This window comes from Oncorhynchus nerka, linkage group LG10 (assembly GCF_034236695.1).
Source record: "Oncorhynchus nerka isolate Pitt River linkage group LG10, Oner_Uvic_2.0, whole genome shotgun sequence".
Lineage (NCBI taxonomy): Eukaryota > Metazoa > Chordata > Actinopteri > Salmoniformes > Salmonidae > Oncorhynchus > Oncorhynchus nerka.
In genome coordinates this window covers 66,609,609-66,630,521 of record NC_088405.1, presented here as the reverse complement: position 1 = coordinate 66,630,521, position 20,913 = coordinate 66,609,609, and the positions used below count along the sequence as shown (strand labels likewise).

Genomic DNA, 20,913 nt, shown 5'->3' with positions numbered 1-20,913 from the left:
AAAAAATACCATGGTATTACCTCAAAAATGATCATATGGTACCATCTCTATTAATTGTGCATTACCATAGTACAATGGCAGTACAATGCATTAAATAAATAAACCCCCCCAAGGTCAAAAGAGGTTGGTTGGTATTATATTGATGAATTGACATACCAGTATGGGCAAGTTTCTGATAAATTCAGAAGCAACTTGAAGGCCAGCATCCCGGAGTCGCCTCTTCACTGTTGACGTTGAGACTGGTGTTTTCGGGTACTATTTAATGAAGCTGCCAGTTGAGGACTTGTGAGGTGTCTGTTTCTCAAACTAGACACTAATGTTCTTGTCCTCTTGCTCAGTTGTGCACCAGGGCCTCCCACTCCTGTTTCTATTCTGGTTTAGAGCCAGTTTGCTCTGTTCTGTGAAAGGAGTAGTACACAGCTTTGAACGAGATCTAAGGTTTCTTGGCAATTTCTCTCATGGAATAGCTCACATTTCTCAGAACAAGAATAGACTGACGAGTTTCAGAAGAAAGTGCTTTGTTTCTGGCTATTTTGAATCTGTAATCAAACCCACAAATGCTGATGCTCCAGATACTCAACTAGTCTAAAGAAGGCCAGTTTTATTGCTTCGTCAATCAGAACAACAGTTTTCAGCTGTGCTAACATAATTGCAAAAGGGTTTTCTAATGATCAGTTAGCCTTTTAAAATGCTAAACTTGGATTAGCTAACACAACGTGCCATTGGAACACAGGAGTGATGGTTGCTGATAATGGGCCTCTGTACGCCTCAAGCTACAATAGTCATTTATAACATAAAAAAATGTCTACACTGTATTTCTGATCATGATGTTATTTTAATGTTATTTTAATGGACAAAGAATGTGATTTTCTTTAAAAAAACAAGGACATTTCTAAGTGACATTTCTTTTGAACGGTAGTGTATATGGTAGCCTAATCTTTGTCATGTAATAATTTACAGTATTTATAGTCAATGGGTGTTGTGCCTGTTTTGGACCACAGAGGGAGCCGCTCGCCAGTCACGGCTTCACGCGCTCTCACTCTACAGTGGGTCTCGCGCTAGCCTGCCCAGTCAGTGTCAGGAAAATGAGAGCAAACTGAAAACTGAAGAGAAAAGCACCAGATAAACAAAATATTTTAAACTTTATCATCAAGTTAAACTGAGTGTAATAATATAACTGTTGTTATATTTTTTATGGGGTTTTCATAGTTTCATTTATAAAAGTCTGTTAGCATAGAAGCTAACGTCGGCTATAGTTAGCTCCAGTCAAGCTAGCCTGTTGTAGTCATAGCGACAGGATCAACAAACGTTCTTACAGAGTGTAAACAAATGCACACTTAAATTAAAATAGTGCACAGAGAAAAAAACATTGACGGTGAGATTTTGACATCATGGTCCTCAAAAATAGTTGGCTAATTAATGTAAACCAAGCCAAGCTATGCTTTGAAAGACATGATGAGGGTCATCTTTTTGCTTGATGTCATGAGTGTACTCCAAGGAAAGCTAGAAGGTTGTACCGTTAACTCCCAGGGTGTCATTCTAAACCATACAACCTACTACCTCAACCCGGATGCACACATTTTCAGTAGGCCTTCTTCTTGTCTTGTCCACTATTTGCAAGCCAAGAACACTAGAATCTTCTGATTTGTACTGTAGGTTGCTTCCATTACCATCAAAAGGTTGGAATAGGCTATCAAATCAAACAACACTGAAACATTATGGTTCAGGCTTTGTTATAATAATCAGAATGTTATATTCTGCCTCACAAACAATGTATTGGAGCTCCTAAACACCACAGGACTGGAAATATCTATTACTAGTCATTTTACAAATAAAGGGCATCAAAGTTGCAATTTAAAAAAGATGTTGTTCACACCACAATGACAGAGACCCACAGAGAGGAGCTTGTGAAGTCAGATTCGCCACAAGATCGGATCTACGGGTTTGTGCCAAGTGGTTAGTTGGAAAGTATCAAAATAAACATGTCAAATTACACTGAACAACATGTTACACTATGCCACAATCCTGGGGCTCAACTCTGTTAATATGTCACTTTATGTAAGTGGAGAAGTCAATTGTACCATGCATGCAACAGGCTGTCAAATAAAAAATAATGTCAGTCATAGGTTGATGTCCACAAATACATCCATAATGTCATCCTTACACTATCCTAATCAACAATACAGTGAGGAGAATAAACCACACAATAAAACACTGTTCCATCTATATCACAGAGTGGATCAATTCTGCTACATGTGTTGAATCGTATAAGGATCTGAAGTGTTTTGAGCTGAGCAACGGGATGTTGGCTACAAAATAGGAATTGAAAAAGAACAGCACAATAGAAAGAGCCAGATGAAAACTGCAGGGCAGAATCTCCCACATATGATCTGAAAATATACTGTACCTGTCAAACTAAGTCAGATCAAACCAAGTACAGCTACAAACCCTAAATAACTACAGATGTATTGCTTGAATGTACAGGTGAGACTGCAAAGGCAAAGAATGTCTCCATAGCTTGTTGTCTGGCCTATAGACATGGCACCAAGAGGGCAAGCTGAGGAGAGGAATACAACACAATGTCTGTGCCAAATCCGAGGTCCACAATTCAAGAAACAGCCATTGGCTTTTGGTAATTCAGGATACAAACAATGGCACAATGTACTGTAGAGGGTAACTTATTTCTGAAGGTAACTTACCTTGTTGATCGTGTGCCTTTCAGGGTAAGGAGTCACCCATGGTCATTTCTCACTCTGAAAACACAAAGAAAGTAACAACATTAATTGGCTTGTTCAAAACCAGCAGTTCCACACCCTACTGCACACTTTCATGGTTCCTAAATCAATAGCAATAGTACAATATAAACAAATCATTATCTTTAAACACACAATATTTCAGACTGAAAATAAATGTGTTGGTGAATAATAAAGCAAAGAAAGAAAAAGACGAAGAGAGAACGGCTTCACAAAACCCCTGATAGTACCAGAAATTGTATTGCAATAGTATTCTGTCCATTCTAAAGCAGATTCCATTTACAGTTGCAGCCGCTCATAAGCATCACATGCTTCAGCAGTTCCCTCTAGATAGGAAATGTGCATGGAAGTCCATTTTTCAGTGAGAATAAAAATGTTGTGGAGAAGATCTCTCCCCGTCTATTCTCTTCCCACAGAGACACATGCAGGGGCAGTCCTCCTCTCCTCCTGGCCAGCATGCAGCACTGAGGCTGTGGCGAGAGGAGAGGATAGGTTAGCCCAACTTATCACAGACAGCAACAGCAATTCAGAAAATCGTGGCAAGGAGCTGTATAAATCTGCCCGGGTGAACAGGATGCCATGGCAAATGGGATGCCAGTGTAATGGAGCATGCCACGGTCAGCTAGCATTAACGGTGCCAACTACATCGTTCCCCAACACATCAGAATATTCCTGGCTGTGGTTGCATGGCCGCAGTGCGACAAAGCCAGGTATGGAATGGAACAGTGCAAATGTGCCAGCACCAGTGCCACTTACCCAGATCTCTACTAACCATTTGACATTCATCATCTCTACTTGATTTGGATTGTTCAGACCTCTCTTTTGTACCCAGCCGGAGACAGACAGATAGGAAGCAGGATTTATCAGGAATCAAAAAGCTATGAGACATGGCACAAAATATTTGATTTAAAAATACTAAAGTTGAGTTGTGTTATTGTGCCCAGCTCCATTGGCAAGTCGGGTTCATTTCAGCTCCACACCGTCCGCCATTTTCTCAGCAAACACAAGAATGAAAGAAAGCCCCAAAAAGAAAGAATAAAAACCCTTTGCTGGCATCGCATTCCAAGTTTCCCCCTTCACTCCCTCTCTCGTTCTCTCCCTCCTGGCACCATAACAAAACCTTGGCCGAGGAGGTCACATGATTTCCTACCAGAAAGCCACAGCATTCCCATAAAGCATTCTACTGACATTGTTAAGACATCTTTTGTCTAAATCAAAACCTTAGCCAGCCCAGCCTGCCCGAATATTTGGCACATTCAAGGGGGCAGGGAGTGCAGAGGGAAGGGGTGGTGTTAGGAGTCATGGCAACCCCTACCTGGCAGGCTGCCCATCATCTCAAGGTGGAGAGTAGCCGCGGCTAATGTGCTGTCGAACAGGAATGCCTGGAGCCTTCCAAAGTCAATTTGATGTTCATGGTGGGAGCTTTCAATTCGCCTCATATACCAGTTCCCTTTTTAATAGAATAAATGAAAAGGGCTCTACAGATTACATCTTCTGCCCATTGAGCACGCGTAAACACACACTGCTTGGAATATACAGTATCTACCAGCATTCACATTCATCTATAATACTTAGTCTTCTCTGCAGGTCTGTGTAACTGGGCATTGGTCGTTCATACAGCTCTTCTCCTCATCCTCTAGGTTGTAAAATGACATTTCTAGTCCCAGCTATCATGACAAACAGCAAGCCTGCTGCTGTGGCTGGGAACATACAGGAAAGGTACAGATAAAGTCAAACTATCCTATGTTGCTGGATCTCTCCTGGAAACGTACCATGAATCAAAAACAGTGTGCAATGTTTCTCCTCTCTTCTGCTCTCTCACAAATTCAGTGAGGCCCTGGTACAGTAGGAAAACACACACACACATTGGCCACGAGACCCTCTTACGCACAGTAGAAGTACACACAACCACAGGAGTCACGCGGTCCAAGGCAATAACTCACACATATAACATGGCCCCCTGGCTCACATAGAGCCAGCAATACACCATGGAGGAGCTCTAATTTATGCCCAAAAGCCTCTTTTACATGTTTCCCCCACATAATATAGCCTTCAATCAAAAGTGCTGAGAATCTGCCATGCTTCCTTACCTATGGTAAGGATTAAAAAACACATACGCTGAGAGTCTGAGACTGTCTGGGATTGACTGACTGTCTGTGGTGGGAGGAATAGATGGAGGAAGGGGAGAGGTTACCAAGCCAAATTATTTATTATCTTTTAGGAGGTAAATTTATATTGACTTCATATCTCCCAGCCTGTCTAGTAACAAGTAGTAACATGGTAACGATGATAAAAGTTCATGTCAAATAGGGACAACACAAATGGATGAAAAGTACAACACAACACATAATGCTGTCATCATTGTCAGTGCTGCCGTTAAAGCTCAGTATGACACCGACAAGTCAAGCATACAACTTCAACCAATGTATTACAAACGTTAATTACATTTGGTTTAGTCTCTATCATTTCTAATGACTCGAGTCAGTCCGTCAGCTAATGGGTAAGTCAGTGTTGTCGCTGGGGCTGGGCCAGACTTTAATAATAACCTCAGTATTAATAAGAAGCTCAAACAAAGGGCCATGCAGGGCCCAGCCAGGGCCTCATCTGCTCCTAGCGCGATTAACCACACAGTCTCTGGTCCAAAACATCCCCCTCACCCACCTCACCCCTACTAAGGGGTCATCTCATATCCTGAGAGGCAGGAGGCCAGGGTCAAAGTTCAAATGAGACCAGGGAGGAAAAAATAGTTTCCCTTGGGATGGAATATACCATCATAGACCAGACAGGGGTGAAAAATCTGACACTCACACAGTAATTTGAAATAGTTGAGAATCAGGGAGGGAAAAATGGGTGAAACGTAGGGGATAGGAAACCATTAGACTTGGACATTTAATGCATTTATCTAATTGTAATTAATCTGATCTGAACCACAAAAACAATATCCCAAGACGATTTAAAGATGACTATGTTGATAGAACCTAATGCATGATGTGAGTGAGATAGTCATTACAAAATGCCTCTCTGGTGAAAGACTGATTTACCCATAACATGAGCATACTTATCAGCAGTTTTCACAAATGTCTGAGGAATGCCATTTGCTGTGAGTGAATTTTTGTATATATATATATATATTTTTTTTTACACGGTTTGTTAATCTTCACGACAAGCCTGCGCTACAGGCAGCCTAAACTTTGGGGGAAGATAATATCAGCCGTTTTATTCTCCAAAGGCTCACACGGGACAGTGTTATTTATCTCTCAAACCAAGAGTCCACCCTTATCACCACTCATTTGATGTTGCCTCCAGCCATGACAGGAAATATACAGCCCACAGGTTAATCCAGATGAAGGTTCACACTGTCCTGTCCTCTGACTGGGTCAGGTTAATGAGACGACTGTACCGCATCTGCATCTGCTGTAGAGATCCACGTTTGTTTACGTGTGGTTAACATAGGCTACAGATCAGGCAACAGGGCTGTTTTGTGCTCCCTTGCCTTTGAAGCAAGGGAGGTTGCAAGTTAAAAAACCAAGCAATCAAACCAGTTTAAGCACTGAAAAACAAATCTTCAGCCTTTCTCTTCAGCCTTTTCAGAGAGTGAGCTTTTCAGGAAGAGTGAGAGAGAGCGAGAGGGACAGAGAAAGGGGATTGCAGTTGCTTCCCCTGCAGAGGCCTTTCCTTGCCTTGTCCTGGCCCCTCTTCTTAAATGGTACCAGAGGTTTGACAGGCAGCCAGCCAAGACGATGACTTTGCCTGACCCGCCTGTCAGTCGATTCTGCTGCCTAGCGCCAGACTAAACACTAACACTTTTGGCAAACCTCATTGGCTGCAGCTGCCCTCTCTGGGGCCAATCAGCAGGGAGGGGAAGGATAAAGTACGCAGACCAGGGTTCTAAGCGGTGTGGATAAGAAGAGAGTTGAGCAGAGAACAGAGAACAGACACACCAAAAACCCAACCAACCAAATCAGGTACTGCCTCAAAACAAGGAAATATCACACCACAGGAACAACATTGAATCTGGACAAGTCTTTTTCAAATGAAAAACTGATAATTCAGGGCAGGCTGTCAAACAATAAATTGGTAAGGAGCCACAGGGTCTCTCTCCAGTGGTAAATGACCATGGATAGTCCCTCTAAAATGACAATGAACTGAAACAAAGTCTTTGGAGAAGGGTCCGTCTCTAATTAAGATACAGTAGTAGCTTTGAGTTCAAGTCATTACACAGATGTAAAGACAGTGGATGCTTTTGCAAAGCTAGCAAATGTTGAAGTCAGCCAAACAATAACAAAATGAAAGGGCATCAATCTCTGAATAGCATTGAATTGATTACCTGGTCTGGGCTGGGTGAGTCTTCAGATAAGACAGCTATCAGACCTTGTGCTTTTATACCCGGCGTCGCTAAAAAGGATCAATACCTAATGAATTCCAAACGGCAGGAGTTTGGAAAACATAAACATATCTTACACATGAATGAATGTATAAAGTCATCTCTATGGATCGATGGATATGGCATTACACAAAGCTGGATAAATGCATTGTCTTAATTGACCCGAGCCATTTCAAATGAATTCAAAAGACAATTAAAATGGATTGGATTTCTATGGCACCTTTCATGCCGGGATCTCCGAGAGCTTTACATTGTGTGGCTGGCTCCCCTCATGACCTGGCATTGTGTTTTAATTACCAAGGCTTTATATCACAGCTCAGGCATTACAACATTAGAACAAGGACACAGGAAAAATGCTAATCTTTACACACAGCCATTGGCTTAACATTTAAAAACTGATAGGCCTGATTTAATTATGATTGGATGAAGATAAAACTCCAGTATTGCCACCGTATGCAATGTAATTACAAAGTACCAGACTGACAGGCCAAAGTCTGCCCGGTAACATAGAGGAGTTAGATCTCTTCAATATGGGAGATGCTGCTGCAGGATGACGTGATGAAAGATTTACCAAGATGGCTACAGCTTATTTTTCTTTCACCATGTCTCTGTTCTGGGCACGCAATGTGGCACGGCCCTTCCAAATGAAACAATGGAAATCATTTATGAAATTGTAAAAATCGGAGTTATAAAATGTCTTATAACAACAAGATTTCATCATTAAAATCCTATTTTATAAGGTCCTATAGGGGTAGCGTTAAACACATCAGTTATGTCAACCCATTGACTCCTTTCTGCAGTCCAGAGAGACAAGCTGGAAATGTTCAAACATATCAAACACCCTTCACCTCTTTATCTCAACATAGATTTTCCACAGGCCTCCCCAGACAGACAGACAATGAACAGGCTGTAATCTACCATATTAAGGATAACTTTTCATTTGGCAGCAGAGTAGGCTCTTTCCATAATGATACCTTCTCTCAGCATGTCCTTACCAAACGCTTTCCCCAAAGACAATCCCCTTCCGAACCTCTCATTATCAAAGCAATTGACTGACAATGGAAAAATGAGCACTGGAAATTACGCAAATTAGTGTAAGCCCTTGATTTTTATTTCCTGTCTAAGACTGTAATTAGGCTCTTTGCAAAGCAATCAGACACAATTAGGAAGAACCAGTCAATAAGGTAAAACCCATAAACCGAGGAGAGATTCATTAATATTGTATCGCTTTTAAATTACTATTAGTGTTATTAGATGCCTTTTCCCCAATCCTCTTGAATGTAGAGCCCATTGTGTAGGTCGGGCCTATGTCTTTACAGCTGCTAGTCAGTTCCTAGGCTAATGCTTCTCCCAAAACAAGCAGAGTAAATCAGCTAGCCAGGTGACTTGCAGGTTAATCAGCTGTATTGCAAACTATCCTAAATGGCAAAGTGGGCAGTCATTTTGCACCCAATATAACTAAATTTAAAATGATTTACACACATAAATGTAAAAAAATTAAAAATAAAATTCACCGTCTACTGTTAAACATTGACCAAACTATGTACACTTTACATTGCAAGCTGCTTGAAATTATAGTCCTACAAACCCCACAATTAATGTAGGCTACAGATTTCCTTGTTCTATTAGCACAAATTTTTCTGAAATCATTCTGTGCTGTCTGAAAATACCACAGACACATTAATGTTGGATGTGAAATTCCAGACAAAACTACGATCCTAAATTTAAATGCTCCCTTAACTGAAACCTCTATATGAAATATGCATTACATCTCACAACTAATTAATGTTTGATGGTCTATGTCATATTTCTAAATTCTTACAAAACACAATTTGGTATCTAGACATTTGTAAGATATTGCTAAACTTTTCCCGAACAATTCTCACTGTATGAATATTCACATTGTTTCTGCACTGTGAAAAATAAACCTAATCATTCATTACAATAAAATGTTTTATGGTTTTGTTATCACAGTAAAAAGAAACGGACACAAACGATGCACTGACTATTTCAGGTAATGTTTCTGGAATATAGTGTGGTAAACCATAGTACTCAGGAATATAGTGTCATAAACCATAGTGCTCAGGAATATAGTGTCATAAACCATAGTGTTCAGTCAGGAATATAGTGACGTGAACCATAATGCTCAGGAATATAGTGTCATAAACCATAGTGTTCAGGAATATAGTGACGTGAACCATAATGCTCAGGAATATAGTGACGTAAACCATAATGCTCAGGAATAGGGATGCACGATATATCGGTGAACATATCGGAATCGGACAATATTAGCTAAAAATGCTAACATCGGTATCGGTGTCGAGATTAACGCCGATGCGCAAAACCGATGTCAAAGCTGACGTGCATACCTATATAACGTAGCTACATGACGTAATGACGCCACGTAAAATTTTGCCCTATATATATAATACAGCATTCCTAAAGTGTGGATCGAGCAGTCAACAGGTCGAGCAGTCGTTTGAAAGAGAAACAACATTTCAGCGAGACAACTCACAGGCGAAATACATTAAAGCCAAGTTAATGTTATTCATTGCCCTTGACAATCAACCGTACTCTGTCGTGGGTGATGTTGGCTTTCGCCGACTGGTCGAGCACCGGTACACACTACCAAGTGCGCTATTTTTCAGATGTTGCCCGACCAGAGTTACACAGTCAAGGCGTCACTGCTATTAGCTTTACAGCATACATGCTATGGAACGTTTGCGTCGTTGCGTGTCAAATAAAATACAGTAGCACTGTCAAAGCTGTACAAAAAGGTCTGCAAACAAGCAAACACCGGCGAAGAAAGTGTTCACAATACCGCGTTGGTAATAAAGCATCATTTGTTCGACCGCAACTTCTGGGGTAGCTAGCTTTAGCTTGGTACCTAGCTAGCACCAATACAACCAGCCTGAAAACAATGACCAGTAGAAACTGCTGTCATTTTCATTATTATTAGCAATGATTTAGGAATCCTTGTAAGTATTAGCTAGGTAGCCACTTCCTGTTCACCTATTGAAATTGAACTTCAGTTCATGAAAATAAATAGCTAGCCAGCTACTTAACCCTGTTGCCCAAAGCTAACGTTATAAGCAGCCAGCTAGCTTCATCTGGCTAGTGAGGCTCGACCGCACTGTGTTGTGTGTTGTGAAGCTAGCCACAATAATGATTAGGCACAATAGTGGAATTTTCGGTTTGCCTTCAAAATAAAAGTATGTCATTGACAGTGATGCAAATGAATAGAAATTAGTAGTAGAATTATGCCATATTTCTATTTTGAAGGCTAACCGCAAAGTCCACTATTGTGGCTAATCCTTATTGTGGCTAGCTTCACATAGATGGGTCCGACCACCATTAATCAAATAAGAACCGTCTTATAAATTAGGGTTATTTTAGATGATGACACCTAGCTATATAGTTAGCTAGCTAACTATAGCTACTGAAACAGATTGTCGTTTTGCTATGGTTTTGGGGAAGAACATTGTTTGCATCCAAGAGCTAGCTAGCTTTTTTTTAATGACCAGCACTGTAGGTGCGCGAGACAACTTTACTAGCATCATAGCATGCATATCAATGAATCATTGTGACATATGAAATACAAGTGATAGTGTAATCAATGTGTAATAACTACGTAAAAAATGTATGAATGCGTTAAATTATTATGTGACATGCAGTCATATTCAGGTCCTGATTGGTCAACAAGCCTATTTGACGTGTTAAATAGTATATTTTTTGACAAGCCCCAAACAGAGTTCCATAGGAAAGACCCAAACGGCGTTCCATAGAAATCCTGGTTGAGGATGAAACGACTTAACAAATGAACAACGAAACAGCACAGCAAGTAAGTGAAAGAAATAGGTTTTGATTACATTTACATTCGTAAATGCCAACAGAATAACTTTTTGGTCAGTGTGGTGTGTGTGTGTGTGTAACCTTTATTTAACTAGGGCAAGTCAGTTAAGAACAAATTATTATTTACAATGACGGCCTACCCCGGCCAAACCCGGATGACGCTGGGCCAATTGTGCGCCGCCCTATGGGACTCCCGATCACGGCCGGATGTGATACAGCCTGGATTCGAACCAGGGACTGTAGTGACGCCTCTTGCACTGAGATGCAGTGCCTGAGACCACTGCGTCCATGTGTGTGTGTTAACTATTTAACTGTACTAGAATGCTTAAAAGGCCACTAAAATGTTTAATATTGGTATTGTTTTTTATTTAATATTTTTTTTGCCCCCTTTTTCTCCGCAATTTTGTGGTATCCAATTAGTAGTAGTTACTGTCTTGTCTCAACTCCCGTACGGACTTGGGAGGAGCGAAGGTCGAGAGCCATGCGTCCTCCGAAAAAACCCATCAAAGCCGCACTGCTTCTTGAAACAACGCACATCCAACTCGGAAGCTAGCCGCACCAATGTGTCAGAGGAAACACCGTACACTTAGCAACCTGGTCAGCGTGCACTGCGCCCGGCCCACCACAGGAGTCGCTAGTGCGCGATGAGACAAGGATATCCCTGCCGGCCAAACCCTCCCTAACCCAGACGACGCTGGGCCAATTGTGCGTCGCTCCATGAGCCTCCCGGTCGCAGTCGGCTGCGGCAGAGCCGGGGCTCGAACCCAGAATCTCTGGTGACACTGCATCGCAGTGGTATCGTTTTTTTTTGGCAAGGAAAATATTGGATATCGGTATCGGCCAAAAATGTCATATCATATAGTGTCATAAACCATAGCGCTCAGGAATATAGTGTGGTAAACCATAATGCTGAAGAATATTTTTTTTTTTAAACAGATCTCGAAATATCTATTGGAAATGTTTGTGTAAAACGAAAATGAGAGCAATTTAAGTATTTCTATGAAAGGTTGTCGCATCAACCAGCATAAAGTATATCCTGCGTATGTATTTGGACAGTGATGCAATTAAAAAAAATAAGTTTGGCTCTATACTCTAGCATTTTAGATTTGAGATCAAATGTTTCATATGAGGTGACAGTAATGAGTGTCACCTTTTATTTGAGGGTATTTTCATATAGATCTGTTTTAGTGTTTGGAAATGAAAGCATAAGTATTTGGACAAGGAGAACAAGTATTTGATACACTGCCGATTTTGCAAGTTTTCCTACCTACAAAGCATGTAGAGGTCTGTAATTTTTTATCATAGGTACACTTCAACTGTGAGAGACTGAAATTTAAAACAAAAATCCAGAAAATCACATTGTATGATTTAAATAATTAATTTGCATTTTATTGCATGACATAAGTATTTGATACATCAGAAAAGCAGAACTTAATATTTGGTACAGAAACCTTTGTTTGCAATTACAGAGATCATACGTGTCCTGTAGTTCTTGACCAGGTTTGCACACACTGCAGCAGGGATTTTGGCCCACTGTTTCGGATTATGTTTTGTCCAATAGGAAAGAAATGGTGAATAATATATTGTGTCACTTGTGTCAGTAAGAATATAATATGTTTGTGAACACTTCTACATGAATGTGAACGCTACAATAATTATGGATAATCATGAATGAATCGTGAATGACGATGAGGGAGAAAGTTAGAGGGACAAAGATCCTACCCTCTGAAAAAGGTGCTAATCGTCCAAATTATAGGTAATTGTGAGAGATTAGCATGCTTTGTCATAGCCTCTAACTTTCTCACTCATCATTACTCACAATATATTCATTAAAAATCATCGGGATTAGGGTTGCACATTTTGGGGAATATTCAGAGGTGGAAACTTTCAGTGGGAATATATGGGAAGTAATATTAATACCATTTAAATGTAGATGTTTTTTGCATTGTATATATTTACCATATCATATGGAGACAGAAACATAAACATTTGACCTTATCATAAGTAGACATAATTGCAAATGATTAAATCCTTCCAATAGAAATTTACTAAACAATTTAGTTTACGAATTGAACTTTAATTAAATGAGTTGACTCTTCACATGGGATGATTTCACTGAACAACAAAAGAAAGGGAATATTGAATGATCCCAATGACCCATTGCATCTCCCAAAAACATTTGTAAAATGACAATCTAGAAAATAAAGCCTTGGTTGTCTTCCTCTCAGGCGTCCGTGTCTTCTCCCTGGACCTCCTCAATGTCCACCTCTTGAACATCAGACTCTGAGGCCTCATCTTCACTGTCACTTTTCAACCTTGTTAAGGATGGCTCGTTGTCAGGCTCAAAAAGCTTCACATTTTTTGTAGTTAATTATTCCTTGCCCATGAACATTCGACCACCCATCAGAAATTATTGTAATACAGTCTACTGTCTCTATGATTTGCTTGACATTCACTTGAACTCTGCATCAAATGAGTAGATAAAGCATGTCTGGTTGGAAGGATGTATGCTGAGCAAAGAACATTCAGAAATCTCTTCCACTACACATTGCCTGTGAGCATCAGAGGTGAACCAGTTGCATACACAGCTCAAGCAAGACATTCATCAGCATTTCTCTGACTACGTTCCTCCAGTGAGCCAAAACAACTTCTGATTCCAGGAGGACCATGAGCTGTTGCTGATTCATCATTTTCACCTCAAATAGAAGAAGAGGACTTTTGTCAGAGGTTGCTTGTTGTGAGCACTGAAGGAACTTTATGCTTACAGTAATTTGCAAATGTACACAGCTTTTCCTTCTACATTAGCTGCAGTGAAAACTGTCTCCACACAGTTTTCAGATTTCAGACAGTTTTCAGATTGTGCCCGTGGCATTTTCCTGTAAAGATTAGAAATAAAAGAGTAAAAAAACAACAAATGCAATTCCATGTACAGATAAATAGTTAATCAGTTAGATAAACAACTCCTTTGTAAGATAAATGTTTTAAACTGAAACATGTATGGAAACAGGTGAATTAACACTCAGTTAGCAGTCTCAAGCAAGCTAAAAATCCACATGGTAGCAAAAACTAACTAGCAGATATTGTTAACAAGTTAGAAATGATTAAACACACTTTGCTGCAGGCTACTATTTACTGGTTAACAAAAATTATGTATGTCATATAAAATATATTCACCCCACCCAGTATTGTAATCTAAACTTACCAGCAAGCATGTAGTCCTTGGCAGAGGCAGTGTAGGCTCAATAGCATCTCATTAGGGTGCAAGATCTTGAGAATCAACTGTACATGATGGAAGAGTGCACTGCACATGTGATCATCATTCACCATTCAATTCTTATCGGGCAAAACATACCCCAAAATAAATACATCCAATGAGTTTGTAGAGTCACAAGCTTGATGTAGTCATTGCGTACTTGGCTATCCAAACTCAATGCTCCGGCCAAACGCCACACCTACGAACGTTTCTTCTCTGCAATGAGTCTGGATTTGAGTCCCTCCCCGACAATTTCTAGAATGCAAGCACATTCTAACAGTTCTGATTGGTACCAGAAACCGATGGGTTGGGCAAGAACACACGTGGGTAAAGTGGCGTTTTGAAAATGTGTCATTGGCTTTGATACTCTGATTGGTAAGAGACGATCCAATCGCTGACGGATTTGTTTTGTACAACACCCCTCATTTTGATGTCACCACAAACAACTTCAACAATGACCGTCTCAGACTGAAGTATGTAGCGAACATAGGCAAGGAATATGTGACCAAATACTAAACTTTTGACTAGTTCGTGAAATGGGGGGACTAGATCTATAAAGTGCTTTAATTTCGAAATGGTAAAACAGATACGTTTGAAAATACCCTCAATTAAAAGGCGACATGCAGGGCTCTACAGTGTGACCATTTTACTCGCATATGTGCCTAAATATTTATTTTAATTAATTTATTTATTTTGAATATTACCCCCTTTTCTCCCCAATTCTCCCCTTCTTAACACAGGGCGCATCCAACCCGGAAGCAAGCCGCACCAATGTGTTGGAGGAAACACTGTGCACCTGGCGACCTGGTTAACATGCACTGCACCTGGCTCGCCACAGGAGTTGCTAGTGCGCGATAAATCAAGGATATCCCTACTGGCCAAATCCTCCTTAACCCGGACGACGCTAGGCCAATTGTGCGTCGCCCCATGGACCTCCCGGTCGCGGCCGGCTGCGACAGAGCCTGGGCTCGAACCCAGAGTCTCTGTTGGCACATCTAGCACTGCGATGCAGTGCCCTAGACCACTGCGCCACCCGGGAGGCCCGTGCCTAAATATTTAGCTGTGCAACTTGGTATTTAAAATGTAGAAGAGCTGTAGAGCCCTGCAGGTCACTAGCAGGTCACTCCTGACTCCTGTTGTAGAGCCCTGCAGGTCACTCCTGAATTTCTTTGTGTGCGCCTACATTTTTCAACTTAAGTGCACACATACTCCTTGTAGAAAAAAGGCCAGCGTGATCTCAAATCCAAAATGCTAGAGCCACAAGATTTTACCCTGCCACAAGAAAATCATCACTGCCTAAATACACACGTAGGGGAGAGTAACTTCATTCTACATAACTTGTGGCAGGGTAAAGAAGCCCTAGGTTAACATGCAGCTGAGGAGACCCATGCCGAGCATTGACTCAAAGTTCACATTCATCCTATTGGAATTTAAACATTTGCTTTAAATTATCATCATCTCTCTGGCCTGGTTTTAGCCAAGGAATGTGACTGACATCCATGCATGGCCTGGAGCTAGTGGTATAGCAGGGGAACAGTCAGAAAGAAGTGTTCATGCTTAAAACATAACATGTGGCTCCTCACCAAGAAAGCCATGTAGCCTACAGAGGGAGGAAGGGAGAGAGGAAGCAGAGCAGCACGTGTGTCATTCAGTCAGTCAGTCTAGTCAGCCCAGGCCATGGATGATGATTCCAGGCAGAGCAAAGAGGATGGGAACAGAGCAGAGGATTATACTGTAGCCCCGGTGCTTCCACTGAGGCCTCCCCTGCTGTGCTCCATGTTCCCAGCTCCCTTTGCCTGGCGTTAACCCATTATAGCCCACGGAAGAGCTCATTGAGTCTGGTGTCACACACCGCAGGGGCCATTTGGCATGGAACAATGATCTTAAAAGGGGTTACATAGCATTGCCACTGATTCCTCTATCTCTTCCAACCCTCCTTTTTTCTGTTTCCTGGGAGATTTGTATATTCACTTGTTTTTCTTATGTGCTGTTTAAATCGTCGTAAATATCTCATACAAAACAACAAACACAGCCCTAAAGAAATAACTGTCCTCCTGTTTAATAATAAGTACTCAATCAACACCCACACTGTCACTGATAAGAACACAGTGGGATTTTTTTCTTTAATGAGTCTGACGCAAAGGATATACTGTTTCTCCCGGACCAGGCCCAAATCCCAGTCATTCACATGAAGAAAAGACAGAGATACAGGGGTTGCAGATCCGAGTGCCTTGTGAGAATTCGTCGGCGAGTGGGTAACGTGCCTCTACCATCTGTCCTATTGGCCAGCGTGCAATCACTGGAGAAGAAACTGGATGAGCTCCGTTCGAGACTATCCTACCAATGGGACATAAAAAACCGTAATATCTTATGTTTCACCGAGTCGTGGCTCAACGAGGCTGGGTTTCCCGTGCATCGGCAGGACAGAACAGCTACGTCCAGTAAGACGAGGGGTGGTGGTATGTGTCTATTGGTCAAAAACAGCTGGTGCGCAACGTCTAATATTAAGGAAGTCTCAAGATATTGCTCATCTGAGGTAGAGTACCTCATGTAATGCTGTAGACCACACTATCTCACCAAGAGTTTTCATCCATTTTTTCCGGAGCCATCTATTTACCACCACAAACTGATGCTGGCTCTAAGACAGCACACAACGAGCTGTATACGGACATAAGCAAACAAGGAAATGCTCATTCAGAAGCGCTCCTAATGGCCAGGGACTTGAATGCAGACATACTAAAAATCCATTATACCTAATTTCTACCAGCATGTCACAAAAGTCTAGACCACCTTCACTCCACACACAGAGACGCATACAAAGCTCTCCCTTGCCCTTCATTTGGCTCCCCCCCCTCAATCTGACCATAATTCTATCCGCATGATTCCTAATCACAAGCAAAAACTAAAGTAGGAAGTACCAGTGACTCAATCAATACAGAAGCGGCCAGATGACGCAGATGCTACGCTACAGGACTGTTTTGATAGCACAGACTGGAATATGTTCCGGGATTCATCCAATGGCATTGAGGAGTATACCACCTCAGTCATCAGCTTCATCAATAAGTGCATCGACAACATCATCCCCACAGTGACTGTACGTACATATCCCAACCAGAAGCCATGAATTACAGAAAACATCCACACTTAGCTAAAGGCTAGATTTGCCGCTGTCAATAAGCAGGACACTAATCCGGATGCTTATAAGAACTCCCGCTATGCCCTCAGACGAACCATCAAACAGGCAAAGCGTCAATACAGGACTTAGATGAAATCCATTTACACCGGTTCTGACATTTGTTGGATGTGGCAGGGCTTGCAAACTATTACCGACTACAAAGGGAAACCCAACCGCGAGCTGCCCAGTGATGCAAGCGTACCAGACAGGCTAAATGCCTTTTATGCTCGCTTCGAGGTAAGCAACACTGAAACATGCATGACAGTACCAGCTGTTCCAGATGAATGTGTGATAATCCATAGCCGATGTGAGCAAGACCTTTAAACAGGTCAACATTCACAAGGCCGCGGGGCCAGACGGATTACCAGGACATGTACTCAGAGCATGCGTGGACCAACTGGCAAGTGTCTTCTCTCACATTTTTAACCTCACCCTGACGGAGTCTGTAATACCTACATGTTTCAAGCAGACCACGATAGTCCCCCTGCCCAAGAAAGCGAAGGTAACCTCCCTAAATTATTACCGCCCCTTAGCACTCACGTCGGTAGCCATGAAGTGCTTTGAAAGGCTGGTCATGGCTCACATCAACACATCATCATCCCGGAAACCCTAGGCCCACTCCAATTCGCATACTGCCCCAACCAATCCACAGATGATGCAATCTCAATCACACTCCACACAGTGTGGTGCCAGGACAACAACCTCTCCCTCAACGTGAGCGAGACCAAGGAGCTGATCGAGGACTACAAGAAAAGGAGGGCCGAACACGCCCCATTGACATCGACAGGGCTGTAGTGGAGCGGGTCGAGAGTTAAGTTCCTTGGTGTCCACATCATCAACAAACTATCATGGTCCAGACACACCAAGACAGTTGTGAAGAGAGCACGACAATGCCTTTTCCCCCTCAGGAGACTGAAAAGATTTGGCATGTGTCCCCAGATCCTCAAAAGGTTCTACGTCTGCACCATCGAGAGCATCCTGACCGGTATGGCAACTGCTCAGCATCCGACTACAAAGGGTAGTGTGTATGGCCAAGTACATCACAGGGACCAAGCTTCCTGACATCCAGGACCTATACACAAGGCGGTGTCAGAGAAAGGTCCAAAAAATGGTCAAAGACTCCAGTCACCCAAGTCATAGACTGTTCTCTCTGCTACCGCACGGCAAGTGGTACCGGAGCGCCATGTCTAGGTCCCAAAGGCTCCTTAACAGCTCTACCGCCAAGCCATAAAACTGCTGAATAATTAATAAAATGGCCACCCAGACTATTTACATTGAAATCTCCCCTCCCTTTGATTTTACACTGCTGTGACTCGCTGTTTATTATCTATGCATAGACACTTTACCCCTACCTACATGTACAAATTACCTCGACGAACCTGTATCCCCGCACATTGACTTGGTACCGGTACCCCCATGGCAAATTGCCATGCCTCATTATTGTTATTTTGTGTTACTTTTTATTGAATGTTTTCACTTTAGTTTATTTAGTAAATATTTTCTTAACTCTATTTTCTTAAAACTGCATTGTTACTTAAGTGCTTGTAGGTAAGTTTTGAAATTTGATATGATTTGTTTTAGTGATATCACAGTTGTTGATGATTACCATGTTTGTGTTAGTATATGAGTTGGAGCATTGCAAACTGTGCTCTGGGTACACAAGGATAAAACAGAATTACGGCAAGTAGTGCCCTTTGGAATTGTGTGTGAGTGAATGAGTGCATAATCTGTATGTGTGTGCTCTGCAGGAATGTGTGAACACTGCAGAAGTACTCTCCAAGACATGGTGTGTGTGTGTGTGTGTATGCAAAATGTTGGACACTACAGGAAATATTGAATTACTCTACTGTCAAGGTGTGTGTGTGTCGAAGCCAGAGAGATGTTCCTGGTGTTGTGGGTATACAGTGACTGGTAGAAAGTGTAATTACTGCAGTAATGCCCTCCATGATTAATGAAACCAGTACATTGGGCCAATGGCAAATTACCATGTTAAAAATAGCGGCTGAAGTGAATAGGTCAGCTTAGCCAGAGCAGAAAATGTCTCCCAGTGTCTATTTATATACAGTGTACAGAGCACAAAATGTCACCCAGTGTGTATTTATATACAATGTACAGAGCACAAACGGGTAAAATGGCAACTAACCCAATTAGTGTCCCCTCCTCAACTATGTATGTGCTGTAATGTACGGAAATGTGTGGTGCTATGTGAGTGTGTATTATGTTCTATTTATGTCTGACATATGTATGCAAGTTAAATGATTGTTATGATATTACAGGATAATATATATACACATTCATTTCAAATGTGTTTGGTGTGAGTATCTTCTATGGGTCAGTCTGGACAAATTTGAGAGTAAAGAAACATGATTTAGGCTAATTGTAGGAAGAACATTAGAAAAATGTATAATAATTGTATTGTTCAACAATTTATTAAATGAAGTGTGAAATGATCTCAAGTGAAATATGCATGTTTTGTTTTTTGCCCTAGCACTCAACATTTAATAATGAGTTGGTTCTTTGAATCAGCTGTGTTGTGCAAGGGCAAAAACCAAAAAGTGCAGCCGGGGGGGGGGGGGGGGGGGGCAGGACTAAGTTCGGGAAACCCTGCTCTCCTCTAATGCAAAGTATACAGGAAAAAATGTCAGTGTAGGCCTAAATGTGTTTGACGGGTCATATTAGAAAATAATAGGATAGCTCTGACAATTCCTTTGATTTGAACACTATTTTGGCATTTCGGGTAACCCATGCAACAGTTGGAAAAAAATGGATGGAGTACCCTTATAGAGAACGGTATGAGATAAGTTATTACACTGTGGACGTCATAACAGAACTTTACAGTGGTCCTGCAATTATGTTGACATGCTATTTTTTACTTTTTTTATGCTTTAAGCTATTAAAAATGCTGCAATTGCAGAATGTACACAGAAAAACTAACCCTAATTGACCTGCTTTTCTCAGTTCTCACATCTGTGCAGAGGAGAAAAGCAGCTTTGATGGTAGAGTCCAGAGTGGGACTACATAATATCCCCGTGACTACTACACTGCTCCAGCAGAATTCTTCAAAGGTCTTTTGAAACATTCCTGAAATAAGTCAAGTTCAAATTGCAAGTCAAACACCATTTTCATTATCGCACTGCAGTATGCATGATCACGTTTAATCTCTACAATAGTCCCCCCACTCACACACCAACCGCCTTTTCAGTTGGAGTGCACTTGACACAACCCAATGACACTCTTTAACCACTATTGAATCAAATGCCCTTTCTTTTAAAAGCAAGGAACTACAAATAGCAATCAGAGAGTCCTCTGCCTATCCAAGGCCCTCAGTCTAAACTGAATATTTGGATATGAAGCCTGTGCAAAGGCCAGGGCCCAAGCCAGACAAGAGTATTCTACATGTAAATATTAACAGCCTGTTAACTGTCCAAACTATACTGAAAATAAAATAAAACCCAACATGTAGTGTTGGTCCCATGATTCATGAGCTGAAATAAGA

General features: G+C 41.5%; 1 long non-coding RNA gene across 6 annotated transcripts in view; it reads right to left on the bottom strand.

Annotated features, from left to right (window-relative positions):
• LOC115135882 (uncharacterized) overlaps positions 1-20,913 on the bottom strand; it is a 90,510-nt gene that overhangs the window by 26,636 nt on the left and 42,961 nt on the right. For 2 of the 6 annotated variants that reach the window (XR_003864548.2, XR_010464910.1), the window contains exon 2: positions 2,700-2,753. This is a non-coding gene — a long non-coding RNA (uncharacterized LOC115135882). Of the gene's footprint in view, positions 1-156; positions 399-2,699; positions 2,754-3,509; positions 5,188-20,913 lie in introns of those variants that run through there. The other 4 variants (XR_010464909.1, XR_010464911.1, XR_003864546.2 and 1 more) reach the window with 4 other exon arrangements.